Genomic DNA, 24,542 nt, shown 5'->3' with positions numbered 1-24,542 from the left:
CCTGTTCTGCCATGATATAAGTGCACCTTCCATAGCTATCAAGTCCTGGAATGGGACTTAGATCTGAGCACTGGCTCAGTGGCAAGGATTCTACCCATGCTCCAAAAGATCTTACACCTCAGCCTCCAGATTTGAAAAGGAACTTCCTGTATTAGGGCAGCATGGTGGTATAATGCTTTGTTCTACTGCCTAACAGCTTCGACCTGGGTTTATTTCCAGCCCTGTGTCTGCATGGATTTCCACTGGGTGCTTCAGTTTCCTCCCACAGTCCGAAGATGTTCAGTTAAGGTGGATTGATCATGCCAAGTTGCACCGTAGTGTCCAGGAATGTGCAGGCAAGGTGGATTAGATGTGGTAAATGCAAGCTAATGGGAGATTGGTTTCGGTGGGCTGCTCTTTGGAGGGTCAGTGCTGCCGTTAGAGTCTGAACGGCATCTATCTGCACTGTAGAAATTCTGTGAATCACAAAGGTATGATTAAAATTGTTGTTTAATTTCATTTGGACTTCTGGTGTTCTACTAGATTATACAAAGCCCAGGCTAACTATTTATTATCTATTTCTCCTGACTGTGTCATTCATACCTTTTGTCAAATTGAGTATTTTCCCATCCAGTGGCTCAGGTTATTATAGAACAATGGGTTTGTGTTGTACAATTGATATTCTTCACTTTATCTGCCAAATGAATGGCATTCAAACTGGCAACATATTCCCAGTTGAATATTTTGTTTCCTGAAAGCAAATTTATTGATGTCAGATGAGCTTAGGTCACTATCGATCATGAAGGACATCAACCATTTATTAAATTGTCAGTTTGTTTTAGCTTTAGCACCATGGAAACAATATAAATTACTTTGTAATAAAAGGATTTACCTGATTTGATTTCCACTGAAGTAAGTAATTCATTTGCACAATTTAATGCCAAGGTGAGATTTCTAAACAGTTTTTTCTTGCCATTGTTTTTTTCTGCATTTCAATGAATGTTTTATTTAACCCAACCACACTGATTAATGTGGTTGAAGACAAGTGAGCATGCTGACAACGGCTTTCAGCTGCATTGCTTTCCGTATCTTTATTATCAAGGTTCCAAAGGCCCCTCTTATTGTGCAGTGGTCATTTCCCCACCCCTGGACTGAGAAACCTAGGTTCAGGTCCTAACTGTTCCAGGGGTGTTTCATAACATCACTGAACAGGCTGATTAGAAAAACAGGTATAAAAAAGAATTTTTTTAAAAAGTCTCAATTCTGAGCTCTGCTGTGATAGTGTTCCTATCCCTGGTCCAAGGGGCACAGGTTCAAGATTCCGATGTTCCAGAAGGTATGTAATAACATCACTGAACAGGTTCATTTGAAACATTAGATTTAAAAAAAAGAAATGCAGAATGGGTAGGGGGGAGGATGCTGTGTTTAAAAAAAATCAGGATCCTGAGGACGAGAGTTATCTAATAGCATTACTACTTGACTGTTAATTCAGAGACCCACATAATGTTTTGGGGACCCTCTTGTTGCAAAAGTGGTAGTATCCCTATCCCAGACCAGGAGGCCAGGGTTCAAATCCCCACCACTCCAGAGCTGTGTCATAGCTTCTCTGAATAGATTAAGCAGAAAAATAAGTTAAACCATAAAAACAAATCAAGATTCCCATATACTTAAACTGGAATGAGGGAGAATGCCAATTAAAGTGTGTAACATGGTTTCTCATGGCTCTTCTTCAGTAGAAGCTTGAAATCGATTTGAAACAAGATGAAATACAACCCCATCATATCATTCACTTTGGATCTTGGAATTTCAAGAACTCTTTTCTTTTTAACAACACCAATGTTGCACTACCTAGTTTGTTTCCAACACAGTGCATTTATGTAGTGCCTCAAATGTAGTAGGACATGCCAAGGAGCTTCAGGTCAAAGACTGTAATCAAGTGAAGTTAGACACTGAGTCATACAAAGAGATATAAAGGCAGATGACCAATAGCAATTTTGTAGACTTAAGTTTTAGGTGGCAGAAATAAAGGAGAGAGACTTTGGGAAGGAACTTCAGAGTTTCACCCCTCGGCATTTGACAACACAACTCTGAGCAATTGAAATGGAGATGTGCTAGAGTTACTTTGACATTCGTGGAGCAATACAGATGCAAAGGTCCAATTACAGAGTAGGTTTGTGTCAAGGACCCCACATAGGGCATCTGTTCCAATCGCTTAACTTAATTTTCCTCCATTGCCCCTTAAAAAAATTGTTCACACTTTTAATTACCTGTGAAATGTTGGTATTGTCTTAGTTTCACAAATCACTTGCATCAGTTTAGTTCATATCTCAAAAGTTTTGCATGAAAGAAATCCCGTTGGCTTCTCCTGTTACATTGCTTATACTAATCTGAGGTTACAGGTACTTGTCATTGATTCCCTACCAGTCGAGATATCTTTCACTGTTCAATCTTTAAAACACTTGATATTTAGAATATTTCAAAAGTTTCTTGCAATAACTTGTCTATTTCAGTCAATGATAAATGCTATTTAAGTCTGTTAGAAATATGTGCTCCTCACCTGGTATTATCTTTATAAATATTTGCTGTGGCTCTAAGAAGATGCCAAAAATTGAACATTGTTCTCCCCAATTATTGCTCGGCCCATACAATTCACCAATTCATTATTTTCTTGCTTTTGTATACAGTCCACTACGAATGAAATTCAAAATTACATTTGTCCTCCTATGATGCTTTCACCTATTTTGAAATCAATATATTAGTAGTCCAGATCATTCTTCTTCATTTGATTCCAAACATCACTACTTGGGGCATCAATCTTTGTCTTTTCATCATTTACTTAAAATGTGCTATGTCAGATTTCTTTTTTTTTGTTCATGCAGAATTGAATTTAAAGCATTTTCTCAATCTGTCCAACTTCCCTTGCAGCTTTCCTAGCCATTTATCTTGCACGCTAATTTGGGCAACACGTCCCTCAATTCATCTGTCCAAATCATTTTATGTTTGTGTCAAAGGGGTCACAGTACAGATCCTTGAAGCCCATGAGCATCCACTCCTTACTTTGGTAAGAAATTGCCTTTTCACAAGCCCCATAGAATTGTTTTGCATTTTAAGAACTGTAACTGTAGATTGTGCAGGAAAGCGTGCCTCCTGATCTTTCCTTTTACAACACAGACAGCTGCCTGTGATACACACGTGTTTTGCCTCCACACATAAAAATCTTCTTGCTTAAATGTGACAGTTTCCTGAAGGCACTATTTCTGGGCACGTTTGATCGGGAAAATACAAGACTCACAAAAGAATTGCCACATGATTGTAAATTGGAACTCAACAAAACAATCCCCTCAAGCATCACTCCTTCCTTTTGTAGTCAATGAACAACTGGCAAACAGCATCCTCAGTGATGATGTATTCAAGCGGCTGGCTCCTTCACACTCCTTAACCCTTTACTCATTAAAATAAGAAATGCATTCGTATGGTTGCTTCAGTGCACTTGATTTATTTTTTGGATAGAGTGGGTTAAGTGTGTTATGCTCACCATATAGCATTTTCCAATGTTGGAAAATGTAACAGCTTTTCAGCTTCTTTCTTGTGGAACCAATCTTAAGCACACAAATATGGTATGGCATATTGTATAACATAGATTAGAGCTCCATCTAAAATTGCAAAATTCTGTCTTCACTGGAGTAACAGTGCATTTAACTGCAAATTGCATTGAATGAATTTGGCTTTTTTTTCCTCTTTTAGAGTCATAGAGATGTACAGCAGAAAAACAGACGCTTCAGTCCAACTCGTCCATGCCAACCAGATATCCCAAACCAATCTAGTCCCACCTGCCAGCACACAGCCCATATCCCTCCAAACCCTTCGTATTCATATACCCATCCAGATGCCCTTGAAATGTTGCAATTGTACCAGCCTCCACCACGTCCTCTGGCAGCCCATTTCACCCATGCACCACCCTCTGTGTGACAACGTTGCCCCTTAGGTCTCTTTTATATCTTTCCCCTCTCACTCTAAACTATGCACTATAGTTCTGGACTCTCCAACTTCAGGAAAAAGAGCTGTCCATTTCCCCTATCCATGCCCCTCATGATTTTATAAGCCTCTGTAAGTTCACCCCTCATCCTCTGATGCTCCAGGAAAAACAGCCCCAGCCTATTCAGCCTCTCCCTATAGCTCAAACGCTCCAATCCTGGCAACATCCTTGTAAATCTTTTCTGAAATCTTTCAAGGTTTCACAATATCCTTCATGAAAGTATCAATTTATGCTAGGTCACAATTCTATGACCACTTGAAGTGTTCTGCCACTTGGCTGAAGTAACCATTTTACAGCTGTGAAGTTGGATAGTGAATGGGCAGGTATTTGTCCATTAGGATCTTAGGAAGACAGGTACAGGAGGATGGCATTGAACTCCTGGAGTCTGTTCTGCCATTCTGTGATCTCATGTTTATCTGTGACTTGATTCCATCTTCCCAGAATATATAATAAATATGTTTTAATGTCATATTTAAAATGAACAATTGGTACAGCATCCATTGATGCTGGCATCTGGTAAGCATGGTTAACCCTTTACTGCACTCTCATAGCTCATCTCTGATCTACTTACAGTATGCTTCAGGACTTGAATGCTGCAATTTTGGAGCATACTGGCAACTTTCATTGTGAGGACACTTTGTGCATGAGGACATAGCTCATGGGCTAGGCCACACTGGATCTCAGAGTTGCTCGATTTCTTTCATAGAGCTCACTTATTCATGTTTATTTGGGCACTCACAGCATCTCTGCTTGCCTTTTAGCACTGTGCCCTTTCAACCAGAGCTAACAGGCTCCAAATACTTTTACCTTGACTTGCCTTTTAGCACACACAGAAATCAGGAATGATTTGGAGATGCCGGTGTTGGACTGGGGTGTACAAAGAAATCAGGAAGCTTGTCATGTTTGGTAGCAGTCATCAGTTAAGGGGCTGGACCAGCTGCTGTCAATCTCCTGTACCATGAGCCAGCAGCATAGTGGCAAAGACACTATATGTGCTTCAAGCAAATGGCTAGCTCTCAAAGTCGAAGTGGAGTTGCCCTCAGTCGAATCACGGGAGACACTCTCCAATCAATAGGTCCCAACACAGTCATAAGCTTGAATGTGGTCATTCAGCTGCTCAGGGGGTAGTCAGAGTCAGGATTGTCTCTTCTTAAAGGGTAAGAAGCCAATACTGCACACCCCAACACCGACAGTGGGCAGTTTTCTCCTGGAATGAGAGTAAGGGAGAGATTTTAGTGAGATGAAAGTTACTGATGCAGAAGTTGGTGCTGGTGCAGGAGAAGGATACAGAGGTGTCGCATGTGAGTGAGTGAGAGCACAGAACTGTGCAGGGTTTGTCATGTGGGAGAATTGGGTGGGTGAGATTGAGTGAGGGAAGATGTTGTACATGTTAGCGAGAGTGGTAGACCATGAACCTTGCTGGAAGATATGTGCTGTGGCAAAGGCAGAGTGAGTGAGGTAGCAGTGTGAGGAGGATGGTGTCACTTACCCTGACACAGCAAGGACAGTCACTGACCTTCATCCTCCACTTCTGGGTGAATCGCTAGACAATTGAGACTGCACTGGTCCAGGTAGCAACCATGGACCAGGCTGGCAGGTGCTGGTTCTTGGGAAAGAGGCTGCTTCCTCTGCATTATCCTGTCCACCAGGAACTTGGAGTCAATATATGTGAAGTGGAGTGCCAATTTCCCCTTGTCTGCCATGTTCAAAGCAACTGTCGTGGGGTATGCAGAGCAATTGCAGACTGACAGTGTTTTACCAGACACACAACAGCCTGAACACTTTGGGTTGCACCAAGTATTAGGATCAAGCTAACGTGGGATAAGACGGACAACGTAGGGACATGGCAGTAGTTAATAAAGTGAAACAAGCACAGAGAATTTTGAAGAAACTCAGCAGATCTGACTGCATCTGTGTAGAGAGAAACAAAACTAACATTTTGAGTCCACTGTGATTTCTACAGAACTTCAGTTCCTGCCACTCCTTCTAGTTTAGTATTTTGAAATGGCAGTCAATGTAAAAGGGAAACCCCAAATCTAAAACCAACATGTCAAAGTGAGAGCTAGAGTGAGGCCTAATGAGAATATAGAGAGTGACAGGTGCTAAGAGATGCAAGGCTAGGTTAGAATAGTTTGCCATCTGATTGGTATTGGTGCTTACTAAGAAAGGAACCAAACAACATATATGTAGAAGCACATCTGGTCTAGTTCTTAATTGAAGAATTCATTTGAAATGTAGCATACAGCCTCAATTTTTGTTTTGTCATAATCTCAATCTCCCTGTGTTAAACATTCTATTAATTTTATTCAAACCAAATTTAGATCATTTAAACAGTACTGAATGGAATTAGATGACTGAGTAGCCTCGTACATGATATGTTCGCCAATGCTTTAATGTCCGGAAAAGGCATTTTGAACACAATAGAATCACAGCCACAAATTACATATGATACCAACTGAAACTTCTCCTGGTTGTGTATGCTCCTGTTATGATGTTAACTACTTCAACCATTCAAATTCCCTGATCCAAGAAGTGAAACAGTATAGCATCCCAAATTACTAAAAGGTAGCCCTCTCACTTTACATTGGCCTACATATGCTGATTTCTTAATGGTTTGCACATATTCCATTATGCAGCATTACCTCAAATAGGAATTAGACAAAGGTAAGTTAGCTAATTATCTGTCCCAGAAGCCTACCTTTGGATAAGAATCTTATTATTCCATCATTTCATTTTCACAATTAATTATAATCCTTGCAATTTGTGTTCCCCACTGGCTCTACATTAAGTAATTGTAGTCCCAGATGACTGGAGCTTGGATGTGGGTAAATATGGAATAGCTCCATTATTTAAAACAAAAGCACATGGGAATTGGCAGTCCTTCTTACTGAGGGTGTTTCATCTTTAACAACTTCTTCTGACAAAAAAGGAGATTCACTTACAATCAGGAAGTACTGACGCAATGAAAAATCTAAAACAGCAGGTCACTTATCATATGAAAGAGTTGGTTCAATTTTGTTTGATCTGAACATAGTTCATTAAATCATCCATTACTCTACACAAAGGTGACTCCCAAAATAATTCCATTTTCATATTAAGTATTGCCTCCTTCTTTGCTCCTAAAAGATTGCATGCATGGATCCACAGTAGCCGGAATATCCTCCAGCCCCTTCTTCAAATAACCATTATTCCAGTACAACTTCGATAGTAAATAGGAAAGTGAATGAACCATGACAGTCCTGTCATCATTTTGAAACCCACACGCATGTATAGACTTCAGATAAGCATGGCTGGATGACAATTTGGAAGACGAGCTATTATTCTTCTTTAGCCATGAATACAGAGGCACTGAGACCATTTATAGTTCCTCTGATTCCATTGTATATCCCAATGATTGGTAACTAGATCTGGGACATTTCTTAACTGTGTTCTCCAAATATTCTTGGAATCAACCGTATGAACCATTGGAAAAGGACTACTCCAATTTCAGAGTAAAAAAGTGTTTGAAATTCACAATGGTTAAATGTGTGACATTCAATTTGAACTGCATGACTGATTGAGCAGTATCATTATCTTCAAAGTGAATGATTTTTCTCTGTATTACTTTTTGAACTGTACTGTAGTGTTATAGTAAATTCAACGTGTATTTGGAAAATAATCATTAGCATTGCTATATGTGATAAAGCATTGCCATCTCCATTGTGCTAGATAGACTTGTGAATTCTGGCAATCTCTTATGAAATGGCTTTGGGAGCTCCTCACTTCTATTAAGTCCATCCATGACAGCAATGGCAAAAGGAAGTGTCAGATAAAATGGAGTTGAAAAAGTTCTCACCAGCAGACAAAAAGAGTGTGCACCTCACTGGATGCTTAGCTGACATAAGGTTTAAGCAACAAAGTACTCATGGCCATCATAGATTGTCTTGTCATCAAATTCTGGCCATCAACCTATCAATCCTCAGTCCCTACGTTAAACATAGTCACATATCGGCTTCTACTAGGGTATCTGTGTCAAGTGTGTGACAATGGGGAATAGTGAGAGGGCTTTTAACCTGACAGTGCTTAGTAAGAAATCTACAAAAATACAACAGGTGCATGAAAACCATTGAAACCTGTGTTTCAACAGAAGGCTTCTTTGGGCAGCAGGATCTGTAACTGAGCAGTTCTTTTCAGGATACCCTCTGCTTCTTCAAAATGGTGAGGAGGCTAGAAAAATGTGCCATGAAAATAGGTTGGCATGGGATCTGCACCCTGTGTGATCACCATCATTCTGGTCTTGAAAATCTTGAGTATTGCAATCTGCTATGTGAAAACACACCTGGATAATCTCAAGCGTGATCATCTGAAAAGAACAAGAATTGTAGCATATGAGCTATCAAGCCTCCAGATTGATATCACTATTCTCAGGCAGCTGAATGAACAAGCACAGGGAAACATCTTCTATTGAAAAGGAAGGATTGAGAGTAACTGTCTTGCTCACAGCATTATTTTACCATCCTGAGTAGGATTTTGAATACACTGCCCAAACTGTCTAATTGTATAAATGAAAGACCTGTCACACTGCACCTACAGCTTAGCCATAAGCAACATGTCATTGTCACCATTGTTTATGCCCCAACTTTTGATCAAGATCAAAAGGGAAGATGTTATTCTGACATTGGTGAGCTTCTCACTGCCATCCCAGAAGAAGAAAATATCAATCTTCTGGTGGATTCTAATGCAGGATTAGCTGTGATTCTGAAACAGAAACAACAATTGAGTTCTGAATAACAGTCACTGGATCTGAAATATTAGCTCTGCTCTCTTCCCAAAGATGTTGCTCGACATGCTGAGTTTCTCCAGTAATTTTTTGTTTTTGTTGCAGATTTCTAGCATGTATAGTTCTTTATTCCAGTGTAGCTGTTGCTCTGATGTCTGGAGTGGCACCATTGGGAAAAATGGGGTGGAGAAAGTCAATGCAAATACAATTGTGTCATTGTACTGACAAAGTGTGTTTGATTTGGCCTTAGTAAAACACGTAATCTCTCTTTCCAGAAGAATAAATAGAAAATCTAAACCAAAGCCTTGGCACCTTGGGGATTAGTGTTCAAGTCTTAGGTATTAGTGATATCTAATTACTGTAAATATGCAGGGTACTGACACCTGCAGGACAGGTCACCAACTAGTTCAATCAATGATGAACATCAACCGAGCATCAAAGCATCAATATGGCAATTTTTTTGTATTTCTGATTATGGATTGAAATAGGTAAAGGACTATATCAAACACGGATAATGGAAAGGATTATGAAGCGCAAGTTACCAAAACTCATTTTTAGTGGTGTTTACACAGCTGCTTGTTTAACTAGTGTGGGAAAGTTAGTTGCACACAAACTGGCATCAGAAGGTATATACAGTGTGAGATACACACTGATTTGTCCTGTGGAGTGGTGACCTGTTCTTGATGATAAAGGCCTTCTGCCTGCCAATAACTATGGGACTGGCTCCTAGGTCGCTGTACAGCTTGTGGGTGTGAACATATGGCCAGAAAATTCCAGATGTCCAAATGGGGAGGTGATGACTCTCCCTGCAATAAAATGTACCTAATGTCTGAAGAAAACTAGTTTATCCCTCTCACCAGTTGCTGTAAATTATGGTATTTAAACAATGTCTAAGGATCTTTGGAATTTGTGAACCAATTGCTTCTGCCTCTTGCATGGGAGTCAAACGATTCTGAAGAAGAGAGATCAACGAATATCAAGATGAGCAAACTAATCACTTCAGTGACTTCAGTGGGTAGGGACCACTGAATTGCCTTCTCAGTATTATCCTCCATCCATGACATTGATGCTTCATTGTGTCTGACTGTAGTGGAGTTTTAGAAGAGGGCTAGAGTTCTCTGTCAACAGTTCATTGGTTGTTTATTTGTGGCTACAATATATTAATAAATGATAAATAGTAGTTCTTGTTGACACAGAAACCTGGTCTGTAATTTCTGGTATCATGAGCTTAAAAAGTCAGGAAATTTGGAGAATTTTCTGCACTTTGATAAAATCTTTCAATTTGTGACGACTGAGTTTAATGTCCAGCATGCGACCCCAATGAGGTGTGCCAATAGTGATGAAGTTATGCTTCTACATGGCAATTGCACTGATACCAATTGCAATCTATGCCAGAGATACATAGAAAACAACAACAAAAGTGCTGCCTGATTTGGATATCGTTCACCTGCATACAATTCTGGGCATCCCATGGGGAGAAAGTGTCACCAACAAGGGAGTGCTACACAAAGCTGTTCCAGAGTGCCTATAGGTCATCTTGATAGAGAGATGACTGAAGCTGATAGGACATACTTTCGCTTTTTGGATGAGAGAGAGGTGATAGAGTGGACAACATCTAGTGAAAAATGAAGATCTAGAGATGTATGTTTTAAGGAGAACATTCGAAAGTCGATCATCACCTGGAGTGGAGTGAAAGAGTACTAGAAAAGTTCTTTCAGCACCTGCTGTGCTTCCTCTGAAGTCAATGGGAGACCAGTGAACAAATATCACTCCTTTTTGAAGCTGCATCTAAATTCGACATTAAAATTCCTGTAAAATCAACAACAGTGGACTGAACACTCTCTCTGTGGAAATGTATCTCCCTCACCAGGTCCTATTTCTTCAACCCTCAAAATGGCCAACAGTCTGTGAAGGATCAAAAGGAAAACATTCTGAAGCTGTCCTTGAACCATAGCAGCCACGAGATTAGTAACTGGGAGGAGCTTGTTCTTAGAGTAGATTACTTACAGTGTGGAAACAGGCCCTTCGGCCCAACAAGTCCACACCGACTCTCTGAAGAGCAACCCACCCAGACCCATTCCCTTACATTTACCCCTTCACCTAACACTACGGGTAATTTAGCATGGCCAATTCACCTAACTTGCACTTGTTCACAATTGTGGTAACTTTAATCATCAAGTTGTATCACCCTGTGATACAAGGTCTGAATGCTGAGGCAGTGAAGGAAAGAATAAGATACAAACTCTCCACTCAGACTTCCACTTGTGGGAAATCCAGTCCCAGTGATCTGCGAGTGAAGAATTGACAGTTAGTCATGTGAAGATTCAGAGCAGAAACTCACGACCTACAATGGATGTCACCCTTAATTCAGGGGATTGCAGCCGATGAGGCATGAGTGATGATCAAATGGTCAGTGTTTAAGGATAAAAAACAAAAACAAATTCAGCAATTCCAGATTTAGATTTTAAAATGTCATGGACATTATGAGGAATAAAACAGTTGAAGAGTTCCACTGTTTCAGCTGTTGGCTATAATAAGCTGGAGTGGGAGATGGTGCAAAGAGTATTGCTTTCAACACTGAGAGGACAATATTCCATTGACAGTTGCAAATGGATTGTTTGGTGTGTTAATGAATATGTAATTGTAGGATCCTGTGTAATGATTCTTTTGAGGAGGACAGACATACAATTTTATTTAATCCAGTCACTATGCAGGAAAAATATGCAACAGGAAAAACCAACAAACCCAAACAAGTAGATGCAAAGACCTCTTGGAGATGACTGCCAGGCTACTCCAACCCCTTGGCGTCATGATAGTCTACCAACACACTGAAACAGCTACTGATGAACCTAAAGGACCCTGTACCAACAACCAGCAAAACTAATGTAATTTACAAAATATCTTGCAAGGACTGTAACAAACACTACTTCAGACAGACAGGCAGAAAACTAGCCACCAGGATAGATGAACATCAACTAGCCACTAAAAGACATGGAGAAAGTGAGGACTGCAGATGCTGGAGATCACAGCTGAAAAATGTGTTGCTGGAAAAGCGCAGCAGGTCAGGCAGCATCGAAGTAGCAATAGAATCGATGTTTCGGGCATAAGCCTAAAAGACATGACCCACTATCACTAGTATCCTTGCATACAGATGAAGAAGGACACCACTTTGACTAGGACAACACATCCATCCTCGGACAGACTGACTAGAAACACGCACAGGAATTCTTAGACGCCTGGCATTCAAACCGGAACTCCATTAATAAACACATCGAGTTGGATCCCATTTACCTATCTCTGAGAAAAAGAACTGAAAATTATATCACCCACCTTAACAGACCAAGACACACACAGAAAGCGGGACAGAACACCAGCACTTCACCAGAGGCTCACTGATGATGTTACCGAGCATGGTGATGAAATGTCTGAAAACAAATCTTCCAGCTTGGTGAGAAAACTAGAACCTGAACCTCAACCTGAGCTACGAATCTCAAATGGCAGGGAAAATACAGTCTGAACTTTTTGTTTTCTGTAATCAGTTTTAGTGTTGCTTACCACTGCTCCATTTTGTTAAAAGACAAAATTGGCAGTGGGCTATAATCTCTGCTGACTGACCCCGATTAAAACACCAAGCCCGCACAGGCAGTAAACCCAATTGTACTGTGTCTCGCAATGGAAATTCAGCTTCTGAGCACTGACCAAATAAAAGCTTTAGAGAACAGGCAGCTTTGAGAATATCTACAGGACTTTTTCCACCAGCACCTCAAAGAGTTAAAATCTGTCATTTCAATGATTGTTCCAGACTACAATTAGAATTCATTACTTAACAGAATCTGTCTCACAACATAATTATCAGCAAGTGAAATAATCAAAGTGCCTATCAGTTTTATAAAGGTAATTACACCTAATCATTCTTGTACTTATTCACATGGTGCATAACAGCTGCAGTAGCAGTGGCCAAGCCTGTCATTTTGATGTGAGCACCGCTTTGTTTTCTATCATGATTGCGTAAACATTAGGATTTTGTATTTTTGGCGGTGATCCTTTCTTTCAGCTTGAAGAAGCAGTTATTCTTGAGGCTTTGTTATGCCATTAAATATTTTTAAGCTGTGCAATAGGCTGGCAGCATCATTTCCACAGAATCTCTGTACAGTTGAACAGAGATTTAGTCTGTACATGAATCTGGATTAGGAGGAAAAATCAGAGACAGCCCCGCCTGTAGCCAAGTTCTTACACCATGAGGTCATAGACCCAGAACAGGACAGAAGAAATCCATTTGCTCCATTGAGGACATGCCAGCTGTCTGACCAGCAATCCAATCAGCCCCATTTCCTTGCTTTATCACCATTAGGCTTATAAATTTATTTCCTTTATTAGTCTATCAAATTTCATTTTTGAAATTATTGATTGTCTGTGTTTCCACCACCTTCATAGACAGTGAGTTGCATATCATTGTCATTATGAAAAAAAGAAAAATCTTCCTCATATCCCTTCCATGTTTGTTATTGAAAACCCTCCATGTTTGTCCTCCCACCTTTTATCATCACCTTCTGGGAACAGCCTCTGCTCATCTGTTTTTTCTAAACCCATGATAATGTTGGATACCTTGATTAGATCTCACCTCCGATTACTCCAGGGAGAAAAACTACCATCTCTCCAACTGAATATGCAGCCAAATTTCCCAATCCCTGCAACCATTCTGGTAAATCTCCTGTCTACCCTCTGCAGGATCTTCAAATCTTTCATAGGTAAGATAAGCAGAACTGGACTCATTGTCTGGTCATGGTCTAATCAGAGGTTTATAAAGATATCAACATAAGTTCCCTGCTTTTGCATTTATTGCCTCCATTCTGAAGCCCAAAATTCCAAAAACTTTAATAATTGTTCGCACAGTATGTCCTGCCACCTTCAAAGATCTATGTATCCTTTGTCCTTGCACACCTTTTGAAGTGTGACATTAAGTATATTTAGAGGAACCTCGATTATCTGAAGGACATGGACTGGGAGTATTTTGTTCGGTGAATTGAATGCTGGATAACATAGTTTAGCAAAGCACCAGGACCTTGCGATCTTGTTCGGGTAATCCGAAATTCGGTTAATCGAATGCCGGATAATCGTGGTTTCTCTGTATTGCCTCTTCCTATCCATTCAGGAAAAATGCATCACACTACACATTCCATCTCCAACTTATTGCGTATTCTGCTTGCTGACGCTATGTTCTGTTCAGGCAGTTGGTATAATCCTCATTGTTTGCCACACCTTTAAGTTTGGAGAACAACCTTTTCTGATTATTATTCCAAAAAATACAATTCATCAAACACAATCTGCTCTTGACATAACTCAGTGTTGACTCTCCTTAACTAATGCAAATCTGTCCAAATGCTTGGTGATTTTTCTTCTCCCTGATTATCATTTCAAACATTTTATCCACCCTTGATCTTAGATTGACCAGCCTGTAATTACTCAGACTGTGCTTTACATCTTTTCTTGAACAAGGATGTCACATCTGCCACTTTCCAGTCAGTTATGCAATTACATTGGTAGAGGTCTCAGAAAAAGTCAAACTGTGCCCTGTTTTGACTAACAAGGGGTTCAAAGGGTATCAGGGCAGGCAGAAAAATGGAAGTGGAGACACTCTCAGATCAGCTATGATGTTATCAAATGGCAGTGTACCCTCAAGGCTCCAAGTAGTCTACTCCTCTTACAGCATAATAAACAAAAATAAGCATGTACCCTGGCAGAATCCACTAGAATCAGGAGCAATACACAAAGGCCACAAAGTTCAGACCCTTAGAGCCCATTTGCTTTGGCTCCACAATGGCATCCTTGCTGCAATTCCACACTTTTGGAATGAACTGTACTGGGTATCGTTTTAGTGAGCGCATTTTTGCGTTTGCAGGGAGTGAGAGAAGTTCTGGTCCTTTTATTTAAGGAAGGCTGGAAGTACATTGGAGATGGTTCAGAGGAGGTTTACCAATTGATATTTGGAATAAGGGTTAAACAGTTTGGGCTTGTTTTCTGCAGAGTTTAGAAGGTTGATTGATTCAAGTATAAAGGCTCCTGAATGGAAACCAAACCAGAAATTGATGGAACAACTCAGCAGGTCTGGCAGCATTTATGGAGAGAAATCAGAGTTAACATTTTGGGTCAAGTCACCAGCGCAGAGTGGCATTGTGGTGGAATGGTTAACCCTGCTGCCTCACAACTCCAGGGACAGGTTCGATTGCACCTTTGTGCAATTGTGTGGAGTTTGCACATTCTCCCCATTCTGCTTGGGATTCTTCCAGGTGCTCCAGTTTCCTCCCACAGTCCAAAAATGTGCTGGTTAGGTGGATTGATCATGCTAAATTTCCCAGTGTCCAGGGATGTGCAGGCTAAGTGGGTTAGCTGCAGAAAATGTAGGGTTACAGGGGTAGGTGGGGGGAGAGTTGGTGGGTCTGGGTTGGATTATCTTCAGAGGATTGGTGTGGACTCGATTAGCCAAATGGCCTGCTTCCACACTTTCTTAGAAAGTATTCTACGACCCTTCCTCATGACAGCATGCTGGGTCACTCGACCTGAACATTATCTCTGATTTCTCTCCACAAATTGCTCCCAGACCTACTGGGCATTTCCTGCAGCTTCTGTTTTTGTTTCTGATTTACCTCATCCACAGTTCTTTCAGGTTTTATTTAGGATCCTGAATGATTTTGACAAGGTAGACATGGACTGTCCATACTTTATAAAATTGTCTTTACCAAGCAAGAAAATAGAATCAATACACTGAATATGATGCACTTGCTGTATTTAAAGTTGGTAAGTCATCATTGTCAGATGAGGTGCCAAGAATCAAAAAATGGTTGCAACACAATTTGTCCCATCACATCTGTGCTATATCTCTTAAGGAGCAATTCACCAAATGCCTCATTACTGCAGTCCTTCTTTTTGTCCTTTCCTGATACTGATCCAATTGCTGTTGAAAACCTCAAAGGTTATGAACGTACCACAATCTTGGTCAGTGTATTCTGGATCAATTAATTTTAAAATCTCCATTACCTGATTTTTATGTCTGAGACCTCTCATGGACTATTTGGCTTTAAAAAGATAACCCTGACTTAAAATGGCTGCAGCAACCAGCTAACCATGCATAAAGCACAGGAATTTTCAAAAACCATAATACATAGGATCAGAATCAGGCCATTCAACCCATTGAATATGCTTCACCATTCAATGAGATTGTGGCTAATCTGATTACCTTCAACTCCACTTTCCTGTCTTTTGCCCATAACCCTTGATTCTCTTACTGATTTAAAATCTGTCTACTCAATCTTGAAAGCAGTTAATGGCCCACCCTCAATAGCCGTCTGCCGTAAAGAATTCCATTGATTTACTACCCCCTGAAAAAACGAATTCCTCCCCATCTCTGTCTTAAATGTGCAATCTTTTATTCTGAGATTGTGCCCTGTGTTCCTAAACACTCCCACAAGGAGAAATAACCTTTTTGCATTTACCCTGTCAAATCCTCCACGAGTATAGTATTTTTCAATAAGGTCATCTCTCATTCTTCTATATTCCAATAAGTACAGGCCCAAACTACTCAACTCTCCACATAAGATAGCTTCAACATAGCTAGATTTAACCAAGTAAACCCTCTCTGAACTGCCTCCGATGCCAATATACCTTGCCTTAGATATGGGATCCAAAACTGTTCACAGTATTCCAGGTGTGATCTGATAGCATCTTGTGAAGTTTTAGCAAAACATCTCTACTTTTATCCCTTTGAAGTAAAGACCAGCATTCCATTTACTTTCCCTATTATCAGTTGAACTTAAATGCTAGCTTTTTATAAAATTATGAACTCATTGTGAAATAAATTAAACTATTTGAACTGAAAATATTATTTTATCTAAAGGCTTTAAAACCAGTGTAAACTGAGGCAGATATCAAGGAACTGGAGACTCCTGTTTAAAGTTGGATGAACCTAGCAGTACATATTGAAGATGAAAGGTTACCTGCAAAAGATCCAGCTTGGAAAGACAATGAGGCCAAACTCAGGAATACACAAATGACATCTTATTCTACACTTTTGAGCAGCATAAGACAGATAGAAGTATGGGTTGGATAGATTGAAGAAAGGATTGGAAGTCTCCTTCTCTCTCTGTTTCTTCATCACCATTTCAAACAATTTGACAAAGCAAGTTGGAGATACAAACATTCACTGAGAACTCAAATCTATCTACTATTTTGCTACTATTAATGATATAAGCCAACTATTCATCAACTTAGTCTCAAGTTAAAATCTAACACATTAAGGACTGATTCAAATTGCACAGCCTTTATTCCCCATCTGTAACAGACACGTTCAATTTTATATCTGTATTTTAATGTATACTTGATGTTACATTTTAGTATTTTTCTTTGTGTTAGGATGTAATAAATTTATTTTTTTAGATATTCTTGTGATTGGCCCTTAATTTAGACTAGTACTTTATTTTAAATGAATGTAGCTTACTTTAACTGAAGTGTCATAGCTACATGCTAAGCAGAATGAAAAAACAACTGAGATGTCATTAAAAAGAGTTATCTCTGCTCACCTATTCATAACAGCTTTAATTTGCTCTGATTTCTGCTCAGATTCTCTTGCATCATCTAGAGTCAAAATATACTTCCCCTTTTAAAAGTTGCTGCCTAGCTTGCAGAAACTTGGTCTTCACTCTCAACAAGTTTATTGCTGGCTCCTTGAAGGTAGCATGTTGAGAGTTTCATGCTAACTGCTCTGGAAGGTTATCAAATGTTGCTGTCCAGTATTTTGGAGTCATGAAAAGGGATATTTTCTGGAATCTACGCTGTGTTTTTCTGGATCACTTGGGCACAGCGGATACAGGATAATCAGGCAGGTTAGCGTATAGGATCCTACACAGCTTTCCCTCCCACCGATCTAACATTCACTGCTTAGAGCTGAGAAATATCTCTTCTGTGCTATGACAGTTATACTGTGGCACTTGCAGGAGGATTGCATTTTCAAAGGGCTTCATAATTTCAGATTTTTTTCCTCAACTTGTTACTCATAACACTGAAATACCAAGCCATATTGAAAAATCGCATCACCATGGTAACCTAATGGTTGAAGTAATAAAAAAGCACTTCTTTCATCATCAGTGCAGAACAAGATTCTGAACATGACATAGATGTAATTTGTGCTGTGAATGTGTAACACACAAATAATAGAAAAATATTAATTGAGTAGAAATTCACAATTTAAAGTATTGAGGTCATAGCAATGAAAAGTAAGTGCAGATATGAAATAATGTTGATCTTTTAATTTAAATTCACATGAAGCAGCAATTCTGTGCAATAATGTTTCATGTGGTCTTAATTTTTTAAATAACAATTACTATCAATCTTTCCTTCCTCTCTCGATTGACCTGCTAAAAAGAATAGACAAATGGTTTTCGGAAAAATAAAACCCGTCTGTACAGCTCGAAAAGATTCATGAAAGTATCCCCTCACACCATCCCTGATTTTATTTCTGTTTTTGTGTGGAAGTTTCTGGCATCTTTTTGACATTTCTGCAATTCAAAATAAAGAATTGTAATTACTATGGGAATCATTGGGATGAATTTTATCAGACCTCTAGAAATGAGCTAGATCAGGCATGGTATGTCATGAGAAGGCAAGAGATGGCATACTTATCATCTTCCTGCCTTCATCCCACCTTGCTTGTGGGGAGAAGGTGGCACACAGATATCCTACCCAAACCTTCATGAGCAAAAATAATTTTTTTAAAGAGGAAAAACACTGACCTAAAATGGCTGCTGCTGCAATCATTTGACGAGAGTTTGAAGCGAGTTTAAGGTTGAGAGATAAGATGTTGCTTATGGAGTATTGAACTTGCAAAGACAATGGAGCCAAACTTGGGAATATGCAAATAATCCAAATTTCAGTAGCTCGCTTGGCAGAGTGGAGAGAGAAGGAAAAAATGGACTTGCATCAATTGGACCTAGAATGTTTTTTTTTCTCTCTGGCTACTCTTATCTCTGTGGCTTATCACCGTTCAAGATACGAACTTGGTGAAAGAGTAACTTGGGAAATTAACCATTCACTAAGAGCATGCAAATTCTACAATATTTTCAAATTCTGGGATAAAGAGCAACAGTAGAAAACTTTAGACTTAGTTTACACTTTCACAAGTCAAAGACTCAAAGAAATTTAAACTCCATCTGTTTTTTAGCTTCCCGGTTATGCTAGACTTCCTCCCCTTTCGAATCTTAATACTTTTTGAGAAATAATAATAAAACATGTCAAACACACACACACTAGCAGAGTTAGAAGTTTGATTTAAAAAAATCTTCTTTCTTTTGCTCAAGAAATCTTTGGAATTGGCCTCTCATGTTATTTAGTTAACTATGTTTTAGTTGAGTTGTGATAGGTGCATGCCAAAACAAAAGTAAGAAAAGATTGTTCCAATGAATCAAAAGGGTTTTTAAAAAGGGAGCAAATTCCCCTCCTCACCTGGTCATGATCCTTCCAAATATTTCCATCGTTTTTCTTCTCTCCATTCCTGCTATCACCTCCAACACTCTATCTCCAAGGTATGTGTGCTCTTCTAATCCTTAACACCTCTCATTTTAATTGCTTTACTATCGATGGTGATGACTTCAGTTGCCAAGGCCACAAGCTCTTGAATTCCCCTATTAAAAGTCTCCATCTCATGAATCACTTTTCAAGAAATTCCCTTGAAATAACCAAGTTTTTGATCATCTCCTCTAACGTCCCCTTAACGTCACTATACAATATAAAACAGGTCATTTGGAACCAATTCTTCCATCCTGATTTCATGGTCACTTGAGCTACCTCCCAAGTTTTCTCATTTACCATCAGAGCTGTCTATTTCCTTCTCCCTCATTTCCCTGTCTAATATTCCTTTATATTCAGGTAAACTATGCACTCCAACCATTCCCTGTGGCTCAATTTTCTTGCTGTTCATTTGTCAAGAGTCGTAGAGTCACACAGCACAGAAATAGACCCTTCGGTCTAACTCGTCCATGCCGAACAAGTTTCCCAAACTAAACTCGTCTTACCTGCATTTGGCTCATATCCCTTTAAACCTTTCCTATTCATGTACTTGTCCAAATGTCTTTCAAATGTTGTGACTGTGTGCCTGTATCTACCAGTTCATTCCACATATGAACCATCCTCTATGTGAAAAAGCTGCCCCTCGGGTCCCTTTCAAATCTTTCTCCTCTATCCTTAAAAATATGGCCCCTAATTTTAAACTCCCCTACCCTCAGGAAAAGAATTAGAATTAAGTTTTATTGTCACATGTACTCAAGTGCAGGGATACATGCGCAAAATCGCCATTTCCGGCACTATCTTAGATAAAAAGATGCTTAGATACAAAATCTTAGATATAAATTAGAAAAATAAAGAAATAAAGTTAAAATTTCAGCATTACAGTCTTTCTAAAGCAGAGAAAGAGAGAGAAAAAAATAAAAGCAGACAGAGCAACTAAATCCATGCTGGGTTTCACCTCGAGGCCACATTGGCTCAGCTCCCTGCCACCGATGCCATCCGAGGACGGGAGTTAAGTAGAAAGGAAAAACAAAATACTGTCTTTCCTGAACCCAAGAGCCATGAATTGAACTAAGATGCTCTTTGTCTGAATTTGTTCATTTATTTTTTCTTCTCTATGCCTTCTGTTCTTAAGTCATCATGCCACAGCATCTACATTAAATAGTTTTCACTCTATGTTTTTTGTAAGAAATACAAGCGATAGTAAATTATTATTCTATTCTATTCTTAGCCCAAAAGAGAGGAGACACATCCTAGATAAAAGCAAATTACTGCGGATGCTGGAATCTGAAACCAAAAGAGAAACTGCTGGAAAATCTCAGCAGGTCTAGCAGCATCTGTAAGGAGAGAAAAGAGCTGACATTTCGAGTCTAACTGACCCTTTGTTAAAGCTCTCCTTTGACAAAGGGTCAGTTAGACTCGAAACGTCAGCTCTTTTCTCTCCTTACAGATGCTGCCAGATCTGCTGCAATTTTCCAGCATTTTCTCTTTTGGAGACACATCCTGGATTTTGTTAGTGGCATAGTGGCACTGACCACATAATCCAGAACCCCTGTTTAGTATTCTAGGGACATGGGCTTGAATCCTATTGTGACACATGGTGGAATTTGAATTCAATTAAGTGGTGACCTAATGGTGAGCACATCATCTCTGTAGATTGCTGTGAAAACCATCTGGTTAATGAAAGCCTTTTCGAGAAGATAATCTGCCATCTTGGTCTAGCTTACATGTTACTGAAGTCCCACAGCAATGTGAATGATTCCTAATTGTCTTTTTATCAATTACGGATGGACAATACATGCCAACTTATTCAGCAATCCCCAAATCTATGCGCAAATAAACAAAAATCAATGGACATCCTCACTTCTGACCATATGAGGACATTAATGAAGCAGCTGAAGGGGGTAAGACCTAGGACATTACCTTGAGGAACTTCTGCAGTGATACTCTGAGACAGAGCTGATTGGTCTCCAATAGATACAACCATCTCTCTTTATGCTGGGAATGATTCAAAAGGTGAGTTTTTCCTGATACCCACTGCCAGTTTTGTTAGGGATCCCTGATGCCACATTCAATAAAAGCTGTCTTGGTGTCAAGGGCAGTCATTCTCACTGCTCAGTCTAGTACACATTTCTTCATTACTATTGGTGGAAAGCTGATAGGGTCCAAAGCCATTGTAGTATCTAATGTCTTCAACTATTCTTTGATAGCATGTGGAATGAAGGCTGAAGGCTGGCATGTGAAGTACTCAAGAGAAGGCCAAGGTGGATTGTCCACACAACTCTGCTAGCTGAAGATCTGTTCAAATCATTCAGCATTGTCGTTTGCACTGATATGCTGGTCTTCCCCATCATGAGGATATATGTGGAGCCTCTTGTTAATTATTTAAAACTACCATTCATGATTGTCTGAAACAGAACTATTGACGATCCAGCTCCCCCAACACCCAGCTCCTCAATGCCCTACCTGCCCCCCAATTTCATTGATGAATTTAAAAATTATGTTTTTGTTTACAAACCCCACATGTTTATTTAAATTGTGAAGAACAGTGGTACCAGCCCTAGTCCGTGCATGGCTCTGTCATTTATTTTGTAATGCCTTGGTTAAAAGCACAAATTGGCATTGATGTTGTCAGGATCGCTATCCTTACATGTTTATGGCAAGTCTAAAGAAAACGTCAGTTGTGACACCAACATTTTTGTCTTTCAAAAGAAAAATACATACATAGTTCTTATCTCTACAGAAGCTGGCAGACATAACAAACAGCCTAAATAACTGGCTGGATTGAAATCTTTGCTGCAATTGATACAGTATTATTTACCGTTAATATCCTGCATTTTGGACCCTTCATAAATGTACTAGAAATCAAAAACGTAATAATGCTGCAAATCTAGTGTCTGTCTGTTCTTAATAGATGCCAGGGTTGCTTATGAACATGGAAATGGAAATCGTTTAAACCTGTCCACAAAGATTGTCAGCTATATTTTCAATATAATTTTCTTGCCTTCCTCTATAACCTTGGCTGATAGCAGAGTCGACCTTTTCATATGTGAATGTTGGAGAAAGTTAGCGAGCAATCCACAGTGACTTTTGCTTGGTCATTTCACCTATTTCTATGGGGAAATCCTTTGATTTCTGGCTCAGCCAAGAATGATATCCCCATCCTGGTTAAAGATATGAAAAAAAAACACTAAAGAACTGCAGATGCTGTAAACCAGAGACATAAACAGAAATTGCTGGAAAAACTCAGCAGTTAACATTGAGTAAACTGAACGTTCTGAAGAAGGGTCACTGGACTCAAAATGTTAACTCTGCTTTCTTTCCGGAGATGTTGCCATACCCTGCTGAGCTTTTTCTAGCAATTTCTGTTTCTGGTTCAACATCTTCCTTGTTTGCTATTTGTGAACTTGCTACAAATAGTGAATAGAGAAAATCTTCCCACAGTGTGTGTGAAGTTGAAACTGTGTAGCTATATCCTTCAATATGCTATATGGACACAACAGCCTGAGACACAGCATTTCTATTGAACTAGCACTATAATGTCACTCCCAGTGAACCTTATATTCACAGAGGTGACTGCAAAATTGAGGAAGGATAGCGTTATGGGGAAATATTCTACGTACTTTGTTTTATAACAATTAAATTGAATATATGATATTAAGTTTTATTTTCCTAACTTAATTATTAATTCAAATGTGATATATGATGTAGAATGCAAATCTACCCACAATTACCCACTATTGTTAACCCACTATATTAATACAAAGTAGGTAGGAAGAGCTGGAGAGGGTCCTCACAGAGACAACAAGGGTGATACTTAGAGCAGAGGGTAAGGATGGGTTACCAAATGAGGTCTATGTACTGGTGTTTATTATGAAAGAGGAATCTGAAAAATTATTTGACAAAATAAACAATGGATAGTATGAAACTGAAAGGGTGAAGGTATTGGAAAGTCTGGCTATGCTTAATGTAGATAAGTCATTGATCCAGATAGCTTGCAAAGCAGATTGCTAAAGGATGTCAGAATAGAGAAAACAGAAGAGTTTCCATTAATATTTCATTTTTTCGATATGGGAAAGGTGCCAGAGAATTGAAAAGTGGCAAATGGTATTCAAGAATGGGTACATGGACAGCTGTAGCAACTCCAGACCAGTTAGTTTAGCATCAGGGATAAACCCATAATTGGAGGAAAGAAATCAACGGGCATTTAGAGATTTTTTGGTGTTAGTTAGGTAAAGCCAATATGGATTCATAAGACAGATTGTACTTGACTAATATAAATTGAATTATTTGATGAAATAATGTAGATCATGGTTGATGAAAGGAATGTGATTTATGTCGATTGTACGGATTTGAAGAGAGCATTTGATAGGGTGTCACGTAAATGGCTTGTTAACAAGATTTGAGGAATCGGAAAGTCGATGCGCAATGGGATAAAAAAAACTAAGTTAAAGACAGAAAGCAATGAGTCATTGCAGATGGCTGTTTCTCAGTGTGGGGAAATTAGATTCCTTACAGTATGGAAACAGGCCAATTTGGCTCAACAAGTCCACACTGACCCTCAGAAGAGTAACCCACCCAGACCCTATGTTTACCCCTAACTAATGCACCTAACACTATGGGCAATTTAGCATGATCAATTCACCTAACCTGCACACTTTGGATTGTGGGAGGAAACCAGAGCGCCCAGAGGAAACCCACACAGACACAGGGTGAATGTGCAAACTGCTCACAGTTACCTGAGGTGGGAATCGAACCCAGGTCCCTGGCTCTATGAAGCAACCATGCCAACCGCTGAGCCACCATGCCGCCCCTGAGGATGTTAAATAATGACATTCCCCAGAGGCCAGTGCAAGGTACACTATCTTTTTTGTTTTGTATAAACTACTTTTATCTTGTAATATGGAGTAAAATTTCAAAATTTGCAGATAATAGTCAACTTGGAGGAATGGCAAACAGTAAGATTGATATAGTGCCTGCAATAGGATATAGATAGTTTAGTAGGATGGGTCAATAAGTGACTGATGAACTTTACTATAAATGAGTGTGAAGGTGATGCATTTTGAAAGAAGGAAAGGAAAAAGACAATATCAACTTAATGGCAAAAATCTGAGAAGTTTGCAGAAACAGAGGGACCTTCGGGTGTTTGTGGATCAATATACCGAAAATATTGAGAAACTGATTAGCAAAACATATGGCATCATGTACTTTATATGC

General features: G+C 39.4%; 1 protein-coding gene across 13 annotated transcripts in view; it reads left to right on the top strand.

Moving 5' to 3' along the window:
• The window catches only part of celf4 (CUGBP, Elav-like family member 4), a 1,190,565-nt gene that overhangs the window by 502,589 nt on the left and 663,434 nt on the right, over positions 1–24,542 (top strand). The gene's annotated exons all lie outside the window — the stretch shown is intronic.

This window comes from Chiloscyllium plagiosum, unplaced genomic scaffold, assembly GCF_037043375.1.
Source record: "Chiloscyllium plagiosum isolate Xiang-an unplaced genomic scaffold, Cpla_swu_hap1 HiC_scaffold_1, whole genome shotgun sequence".
In the NCBI taxonomy this organism is placed as follows: Eukaryota; Metazoa; Chordata; class Chondrichthyes; order Orectolobiformes; family Hemiscylliidae; genus Chiloscyllium; species Chiloscyllium plagiosum.
The sequence above is the reverse complement of the archived record's forward strand: the minus strand, read 5'-3'. Positions and strand labels throughout refer to the sequence as shown.